We start from the raw sequence: 10,205 nt of genomic DNA on the forward strand, positions 1-10,205 counted from the left end.
GTTGGCTCGCAGTTTCCAAAAGAAATCCAAAACGAGGTTAAAGAAGGCATATTTCCTAATGCTGAAATGGTCTAAGAGAAAGCAAGGGGCATTGATTAACATCCCAGAAGGGGGCATTACTACCCTAAGAAAACCCAGGGAAGCTCAGGTCCTGCAACCCCTGAAAATTTATGAATGCTGTAATACCAACCATTTTTATGAGCAGTGCTCAAACTTCTAAATTGGTTTTTACAGAGCATTTCTAGATGAGAGGCTTTGATCGACATTTTTGGATCTCTGGGTCCATGACATGCATGTCAAACCTAAATGGGCTGGAATGTACCTCCAACAGGAGATAACACCTCATTCACACAAACAGCAAGAAAGAGAAGTGTCACCATGTGAAAATGCCTTAAGACATATTTTTAGAAAGCCATTGCAGCTGGGATGTCCAGTTGGTTGGTGTCTCCACTTTCTGCAAAGGGACCGTGACGCTCAAACGTGACGTGTCCCAAACAGAAAGGCATTTCTATTGATGCTTGGGGAGATGCCTGTGTCTCCCTGCTTTAAATTCTCCATCTATAATGAGAGGTTACTAAGGTCTCTCTCAGTGCTTGGCAAGAGAGAAGCAATGAAAAATGAAAGCCATTCTGCATGCTGGAATGAAATCTATGTAAATAATTTAAGAATCATCATAAATCAGACAAGTTCATGGGGGACAGGCCCATCATTGATGACTAAACAGAACCTCAGTGTTTAGGTACCAATATGCTCTAAATGTTGCTCGAGGGAGGTATCCACTGGGAGGGGGCTTGGACCTCTATGCCCTGCTTGGGGGCCTTCCAGGACCATCAGGTTGACTAGTCCAAGAAACATGGTACTAGATTTATGTTCTCAAACAATGCAAGATTTGGCCCTGTGAAAGTCTTATTTCAGGAACCTCAGGGGGAGCATAATTACTGATTCTGAGAGACTGAGGGTCTAACTCAGGACAAGACCGCTTCATGTGCGAATGTGTAAAGTGTCCCATGGATACACCATTGCTGCTATGAATGCCTTTGTGGTCCAATGAATGTTTAAAGGGGAATCGTCATTGCGTGGATGCTGCCAAGGCGTTCAACCAGCATGGCGTAGTGGTTAAGAGCAGCAGCTTCTAATCTGGCGAGCCAGTTTTGATTCCCGCTCCTCCACATGCAGCAAGCTCATCATAGCCTTCATAATGCTGCTCTCACAGAGCAGTTGTGTCAGAAGCTCTCTCAGCATTACCTACCTCACAGGGTGTCTGTTGTGGGGAGAGGGAAGGGAAGGGGATTGTAAGCTGCTTTGAAACTCCTGCTGGTAGAGGAAAGCAGCATATAAAAAGTGCTTCTGCTTCTTCATTGGTTCTCCAAGAACATTCCCTTTAAGTTCAATGACTAGATCATGTTTTGTCTGTCTTACAGTTTGGAAGAGTTGGATTTATACCCCGCTTTTCTCTACTAGAAGTGACTTACAATCACCTCCCCTTTCCTCTCCCCACAACAGACACCCTGTGAGGGAGGTGAGGCTGAGTGAGCCCTGATATTACTGAAGAAGAAGAAGAGTTGGTTCTTATATGCCGCTTTACTCTACCCAAAGGAATCTCCAAGCGGCTTGCAACTTCCATCAGGAAGTTCTCCTGCAAAAACCTTAATTGAAATAAACATGGAAAAGCATGGTGATACTCTTAGGCAGCTCCCATTTATTCCAGTGGGGCTTGCCCAGGAGATTTCCGAAGGAGGTTGAGCCCCAGGGGTAAGGTTGGTCTGCCTCTCATTCTCCCACCTTGAGAGTTATCCCAGGTTCACTGCCTGAGAGAGTCATTTCGCCTGGCTGCCTCTGCTGGGATTTCTGAACTTCCCAGGCACCTTCTTTGGCATACTGCGTCTCAGACTGACCCAGAGTCTGAAGACATAAAATCCTCCAAAGAAAGAGGGAAAAAAAGTGTTTAAAGAGAAGGCTCTATTTATAGGCCTGGCTTGGCCTTTGCCACTCATATGATAAAATGACACTCAGAAACAAATATTTCTGCAGAAATGTTTATTGAACTCTTCTTGAGCAAGAGCAGGAAGGCAGGAAAGCAGCCGCCACGGATTGCCTGGGGAGCCCCGGGCAGGCGGAAATGTTGCTCAGCCTTGGTTCGTGGCCCCTTGTCCACATTGAAGGGGGGGGGGTGTCCAGCCAGATGGTCCTGGTGGAGTTAGGCCCTCCTTTCTTTGGAACAGTAGTTCACTCTGCAGATGCTGAAATCAGTAAGATTTCACCACAAACAGCAATTTTGCAGTAATAAGGTGTGTTTGATGCTGATACCACTGCAATGCTTTAAAGGACTTTTTTAAAATTAAGGATTATTGTTTGTGATACAATTATATAGACAACATGTTTGGAGTCTCTAGTAGTCCATCACATATCTAACACCTTATTTTTAGGCCCTCCTATTAAAAAAAATAACCCAGAAATTGCAAACAATAAGAACAAGAGCACCCCAAAATAAGAATTTTATCTTAGTTCAGCCAAATTATATTTATTTATTTATAATTGGATTTATATGACCGCCACTCTCAGTGAACTGGCTCGTGGCGGTTTACATTGTCACAATACAAATCCTTAACATAATAAACATTAATATCCCCATATGCCTCTTTCTCTCTCCATTTATCTCTATCTCTATATATCTATATATATACACACACCTTGCTATATGTAGTCTGGTGTTCTGATACATAACAAAGAGACCCCACTTTTCAATATACTTCCCTTTGGAAAAAAATTATCCTGGATATATGAATAACCAACAATACTGATGACTATTGTAACTATATATCCTCTTAAATCAGTTATCAAGTTGTTATATCGAGGTTGTCTTGCCCCCCTCCAGACAACCTTTTGGTGGCACAAGGTTGAATTTCCCTCTAATCATTTTACAGAATCACAGAATCATAGAGTTGGAAGGGGCCATCGAGCAGGGGGTTGGACTAGATGGCCTGTATGGCCCCTTCCAACTCTATGATTCTATGATGCCCCCTGTATCCTTGAATTGGCTCCTTGCTTTGAGGAAAGAGGGAAGGTGGTGCCAGGAAGGCCAGCCACAGGTGCCTCGGTGTCCACAGACACCACAGTGGGGAATTGCTTGTCCAGAAGGTCATTAACACAGAGGGTTTGCAGACATCGGGTCAGACACATGGATGAGCTCCAATTTCAAAAGGCGCCTGGGTCAATGATCGTTTTGGTTTCATGACTCCCTTGCGAGAAACGGACCTGTTTGAGTTTTTATTGTCCCACTGGGTTTCTTCCTTGGTGCCAAGTTTTCTGTTGTCTGACTCTATTGGGTATGCATGATTTGTACTGTAAAAATAGAATGTAAATGACCGCATAGGAAATCAAAATTGACCTTATTAGATCATCCTGAAGTCCTGTGTTTGCTCCCTTGTGTGTGTTATCATTGTTATAGTCTGCCTTCCACATTTAACCGGAAGAGAGACTTCTCTATTTGACTTCTTGGCTAAGCGTTCTTGGTTCTTTCCTAGTTGCTTGTCCCTCCAGAACTTGCATTTCTCCATATGGTATGCAGGGTTTGAAGAATCAGGCTGGTAACTATCAAGGACTCGGGAGATTTAGAAATCACAACAAAGCCCAGAGGTTCCAACTCCCTGGACACTGCAGCCTTTGGAGATACCACTTGCACATTAACAGAACTACCTTCACGACACCAAAGGCTAGACTTTTCAGTTTTTTAGGTCATTGATCAGGACTCTTCATTAGATCTAAGATTACAAAGCAATCCCAAAGGCAGGTTTACATTTCCATATCTCAAGAGATTGAGTGCAGCCTTTATATGAGCAGATATTCAGGAGCAAACAGGGTCTGTCTCAGACTGGCCTGATCTATCAGTTTTTGGAAATTAAGCAGGGTCAACACTAATGAGCAGTTGAATGGGAGACCCTCAAGGATGTCCAGGGTTGCTATGTAGAGGCAGGCCATGGCAAACCGCTTTCTGTAGGGCATGCAAAACGGAGCTCTTCTGCCAGGTTTATGGCCGGGGCCAGAGCTAGAGCAGGTAGTATGGGACCCTCTTGGTATTGGTGCCCAACATCTTGGCTCCCCCCATGTTCTCCTCGTAAGGGCCTTCCTGTTTTAAGAAGGGCTATGGTTTTCTTGCCATCTGTTGAGATTTTGTTGTATTGTAGTAATTGGAGTTTTAATGGGGTTTGATTGGGTTTTATTGTATGGATTGTTCTGTGTGACCTGCCACAAGCCGGTGGGCTATAAATCTGATGGACGGACGGACGGACGGACGAACGGACAAATGAACGAACAAATGAACCAACAAATGAATGAACAAATGAACGAATGAAGTACTTCTGCCGGTCTCTTGCCTGGAAAACACCATGAGGGGCCTCCATTAGTCAGTTATGACTTAATGGTATTCCCACCCCCCAATATTCACTTGGGGCCATTTTTTGACTGCTTGAAATCAACTTATATTGAGCAGCATGAATTTAGCTTAGGTCCTATTATTCTCACCATCAAATAGTATTTTTGTAATGGCCGATACGATCGGGAAAAGGTGACGGATCCAGAAAATATCCTAGAAAATTATGTCTTGCATTCTGTTGTGTTCAGTTAGTTCAATCTCCGGCTCAAAGCATGAAATGAAAAAAAGATATGTTGAAATGGGAAAAAATACAAATGGGACTGATGGGTAGAATTTAGTTGGAATGCTATTTTTATTTCAGATGATGATGCCTATTTTGACTTCTGATGTCAAACAGGGGCAGAAAGATATATCTGAAATTCATATGGCAAGGGAACAAGCCAAGAGTAAAATTTAAAGTATTACAAGAAGCAAATTAAAGTGGTGGACTGGGTTTAGCTGATATGAAATTATATTTTGCAGCCTATTGTTTATCAGTTTATCATTTTATTAATAGGGTACGAGACCAGAATTCACATTACAATACCAGTACACGAGATATCCTAAGATTAAAATAAGAAAAGATTCCCGCCCATGAAAGGTAATAAAATTTCAAATTAAGATATAATACAGCTAGTAACACGTTCACAGATTCACCCAGGTCTTCCTTATTTCAGTCACCTCCATGCAAATTTAGCCACCGCAGAGGTTCGTTCAATATTTTTATCTGACAGCATGATTTCAAGCATCTCAGAATTAAGCCTAATTTGTGGGAAAGAGGAAGTAAATTCTCTTATAATTTGATCGTGCAGCTGGCATTCAAGTGACACAGCCTGTTGTTTAGCTGCCAAATGCCTTAAAGCGGTACTCCCCAACCACCGGGCCATGGCCCGGTACCAGACCGTGGAGGCCTCGGTACTGGGCAACGGCGGGGGGGAGGGAGGTGTAGGCGCTAGCGTGCCAGCAGACGCACCTCCCTACCCCCCTCAGGGCACATGCTTGCTGCGCCGGGAGCGATTGGCCACCTCCCGGCACAGCGAGCATCGCACAGTGGGGGGGAGGGAGGCGTGCCTGCTGGTTTGTGGGTGCCGGAGCGCCCATGCCCACACCTCCCTCTCCCCCGGTACCCGGGCCTCCCTCTCCCCCCCCCCCCCGGTCCCCAGCCTGAAAAAGGTTGGGGACTGCTGCCTTAAAGCACCTTAAAGGTAAAGGTATCCCCTGTGCAAGCACCGAGTCATGTCTGACCCTTGGGGTGACGCCCTCCAGCGTTTTCATGGCAGACTCAATACGGGGTGGTTTGCCAGTGCCTTCCCCAGTCATTACCGTTGACCCCCCAGCAAGCAAGCTGGGTACTCATTTTACAGACCTCAGAAGGATGGAAGGCTGAGTCAACCTTGAGCCGGCTGCTGGGATTGAACTCCCAGCCTCATGGGCAGAACTTTCAGACTGCATGTCTGCTGCCGCTACTGAATATTCTTCAGAATGTTCTTCAACAGGGGTCCCCAACCCATGGCTCTACAGCAAAATATGGGTCAGTATATGAACTAATATATAACTCGATCCAGAGACACCAGCTGCTTGGATTTTTTTTAATGATCCAAAACAGTTTTCCCTCTTCTTTGTTTGGAGGTGTTCTTCTTGTTTCCTTTACCTTCCCCAAACGTATATGCCCTTGTACAATGGGCAATCTGAAATGACTGGGCATGTTTCATCTATGATGATCTCAGATTTGCCTTCAATAATTCTCACCCTCCCCCAAAACCTGCAAGATCAGAAGAAGAGAGGGTTTTCATACCGAACTTTTCACTCTCCAAAGGAGCTTCAAAACAGCTCTCCAATGCCTTCAGTTTTTCTCCCCTCAACAGGTGGGGCTGGGAGAGCTCTGAGAGAACTGTGAGTGGCCCAGGGTCACCCAGCTGGCTGTATGTGGAGGACAGGGGAATCAAAGCAGGTTCTCCAGATTAAAGTCTTTTAACCGCTACACCAAGCTGGTTTTCAAGATTAATAATGATGATGATAACAAGAACAACAATAAATTGTTTTAAACCTGCCCATCCAGAAATGCTCAGGGTGGGAAACAGCATTTATTGGTGGTTGTTATTTTGGGCCTCAACCATAAGCCTGGTGGAATAACTCCATTTTGCCTGCCGTGCTTGGGAGAGCATTCCAAGATCAGAAGGAGGGATGGTTTTTATAATGCACCTTTCACTGTACAAAGGAGCCTCAAAAGAGCTTCCCAATGCCTTCAATTTTTCTCCCCTCAACAGGTGGGGCTGGGAGAGTTCTGAGAGAACTGTGAACAGCCCAAGGTCAACCAGCTGCCTCATGCGGAGAAGTGAGGAATCAAACCCAGTCCTCCAGTTCACAGTCCACTACTCTTAACCACTACACCATACTGCCTCTCCAGTTCTCAGAGCAGACATCTTCCTTCCTTTTTATTGTGGACCTTGGCCCCGGAACCAGGGACAGAGTTAACAAACTCTCTGCAACGCTGGAGCCAGCCGCGACCTTGTGATTTTGATATAATGGTTTTCTGAAAATATGTTGGCTATGGTATGTTTTACACTGCTGGCCTGGGCCTGTAACTGAGAACCACCAGGGTTGCTATTGGTTCCTTTAGGTCTTTCTGTGGAGAAGAAGAAGAAGAAGAAGAAGAAGAAGAAGAAGAAGAAGAAGAAGAAGAAGAAGAAGAAGAAGAAGAAGAAGAAGAAAGGGAAGGAGGGGGAAAACAACAACCACATTTCCACTGTGTGTCAGGAGTGAAGCTGGGGGCTTCCCGGCCAGTTCCTTATTAGTGAATCAAGTGCCTGGAGCTCCTCCAGCCTCGCTGGTAATAATTCTCCTGGCATCGCAGGGAGGATTAAGAGGCAGCGGGGAGGGAGGGGGGGATATAATATGGCAGCACCAGCAAAAGGAAGATTGTCCAAGAGAGAGGAGGACAGCGCGGTTGTTTGCCATGGATCTGCCGGCTGAATGGAAAGTGAGCGCTCTGCCTGCCATTACGAAACCCCTTGTGGTGATGGATTAACATGTAAATTGGCTCGGCTCGGTATTGAAAACAGACCATTCTCGCTCACAAAGGGGGGCACGCAGGGGCAAAGGCACTCCCTAGCTGCAAAAAGCTACCTTCTGGAGAGGGCTGCCGCTGCTCCCCTTCCCCGCTGAAGCCGCCTCAGAGGATGGTCGCCGCAATAAATTCATTCACCGCAAGGAGGGAGGCCATGCGGACAATGGAAGCTCCCTGTGGGAACCGGCACCGCTGGCCATCAGCTGAGGAGATTTTTCCCCCTCCCCATCTCGTTGCAGCCTGCAAAACAATTATCCACATCAGCAGTACAGCTCTGTCTGTTAGGCTCTGGGCTGGATCCTCTAACTCAGGCGTAGTCAAACTGCGGCCCTCCAGATGTCCATGGACTACAATTCCCATGAGCCCCTGCCAGCATTCACTGGCAGGGGCTCATGGGAATTGTAGTCCATGGACATCTGGAGGGCCGCAGATTGAAAACCCCTGCTCTAAATTATCGGGAATGCTCCTGGTGGGCTGCTCCCCTGGAGCACTCAGCCAAGTGGCCCCTCCAATGTGGGCAGCGCCACAAGTGCTCCTTGGCTCAGACCCTGGCCGTGGAGACAGGGCCGTGGAAATGGGCTTGGGGGAGGCTGCACCCATAATCACCAATACAGTGACTCAGATCCAAGTTGTGCAATGCCTGGGGTGCTGCAAGCGGCATGGCCACCACGTTGCTCAGTTTGCTCCAGGAATCTTTCCCGTGGCTCGCTCCACTTCTCAATACTGCAGCACTGGGAACTTCACTGGCCCAGCTCTTTTGCAGGGCAAATCGGGGGCGGATGAGGTGCACGGGACCAAATGCTCCCCCGTGTGGGGGCAGGAAGAGGGGGGCAACCTGCCAGGACTAAAACTCCAGCCTGCATCCCGGCATGAAACCTCCAGTGCGTAAACGGTCCTTGTGAGGCAAAGCACCGTGAAACCCATTCTATGGGATGGGGGGCTGAGGATAAGGGGCAGAAACTCGTCAGAGACCGCCAATTGCCTGTAAGCCCGAGTGCGTGCAAGGTTTCGGACCTCTCCGAAAAGAAACTCATTCATTGACTGTTTGGCATGTGTCGAGTAGCCAGGAGATCCATCAGGCAGCCAGGCAAGGGACGTTCAGAGGTGGTTGGCCATTGCCTGCCTCTGCATCATGACCCCTCGAGTTCCTTGGAGGAACTACCACCCCAATCCTTGGAGGTCTCCCATCCAAATACTAATCAGAATCAGCCCTGCTTAGCTTGATGGGATCAGGCTTGCCTGGACTATCTGGGTCAGGGCTCATCTCCAGGAGTTTCCCAACCCATATTCTGCCCCTCTTCCCGACCAGTATAGAGGAGGGACCTGGCAAGCTTATCCAGGCTGTCAGCAGCCCTCGGAGGCCGTGGCCCACAGGGACCCTTCCCAGACTAGTTCAGTGGCCAGTCCTTCCCTGTCTGGGTGTTGCTGCCCTCCACTATAAAACACGATGCTGGCTTGTGCACAGCTGCACATAACTCCTGATCTTTCAGTGATCCAGTGACCTAGGAAATACTTTCCCCAGATACTGCAGCCAGAACAGCAGAGGCCCTTTCCTATATGTCTGATGCCGGTATTAACACATAAAGCAAATCCATTTGGGCTCTGCTGCCAAGGGAAGCAGCAGCAGCAGCAGCAGCCCGATGACGTGCCGTGGTTAGAGATTTTTTGGACCAGCTGCTCCGTTTTCCGCAAAAGCCTGACCCCTTAGCCAACTGCAAAGGCGGACTGCCCTCCGACGCTTGCCAGACCATCCGGCAGCCAAGGAGGCAGCTTTCTCCTCGCCTTCGCAAGCCTGGGAAGCAGAGCCCTGCTAGGGTGTGGTTGTGCTTCACAGGCACCTTGGGCTTGCCTGGGCGGTGGCTGCTGAGGCTCTCGCTCAGATGAGCGGGCGGGGAATATTTTTCCCTGCTGCAAAGTTTGGATGTGAATTCGGTTGCACCGCCGGAGTCATCACACGTGCTTCTGTATCCTGCTCCGTTGCCCAAGGCAAGGGGCCCTGGCTTAGCTTTCGATCCGACTGACCTTGACAAAACCACCCTGCCACTGTTCTAGATTCCATCAGTCTGCGGTCCCCAACATGGTGCTCGCCTGTGGGTTTCCTGACAAACACTTGCTCTTTCTTGGATGCTTTAGGATGCTTAGGGCTGATCCTGTGTTGAGCAGAGGGTTGGACTAGATGGCCTGCATGGCCCCTTCCAACTCTATGATTCTATGATTCTCCAAAGCAAAGAGACACCCTGGCATTGCTCCTCGTCGGAGCAGGAAGAGCTTTGGAGAAATCTGGACATCACCTTTATGTTTGCAGAGAGCAACCCTCCAGAAACAGCTGCCTGAATTGTAGGAGGATGCTGGGCGTGCAACCTTCCCACTTTCTGCCTGGCTCTGGCTCCCTTGGGAGCTCTTTGGCAGTGGCGCCAATTTTCCATTTTCAGAACTCAATAAAGTACCCACAAGCCTGAGATTGTCAGCCCCTGCTGTAGATGTCTCTCCCTTTGGCAACCTTTTGGCAGTGGAGGAGCCCCTAAAATATTTTTCAGCCGTTGAGGAATGAAGCAACAGAAGAGGGAACAAAGTAACCCACCCTGTCTACACAAGCTAGGAATCTAAAAGGTTGAGCAGCTGCAGAATAAGTATTCAATATTAAAATGCAAATATTTATTTCAATACGTGGGCATCTATAAAAAAAACATCAACCTCTATCACACGCTATTGCACAAATCCAAAACT

The sequence above is a fragment of the Paroedura picta genome, chromosome 4, assembly GCF_049243985.1.
Source record: "Paroedura picta isolate Pp20150507F chromosome 4, Ppicta_v3.0, whole genome shotgun sequence".
Classification (NCBI taxonomy): Eukaryota; Metazoa; Chordata; class Lepidosauria; order Squamata; family Gekkonidae; genus Paroedura; species Paroedura picta.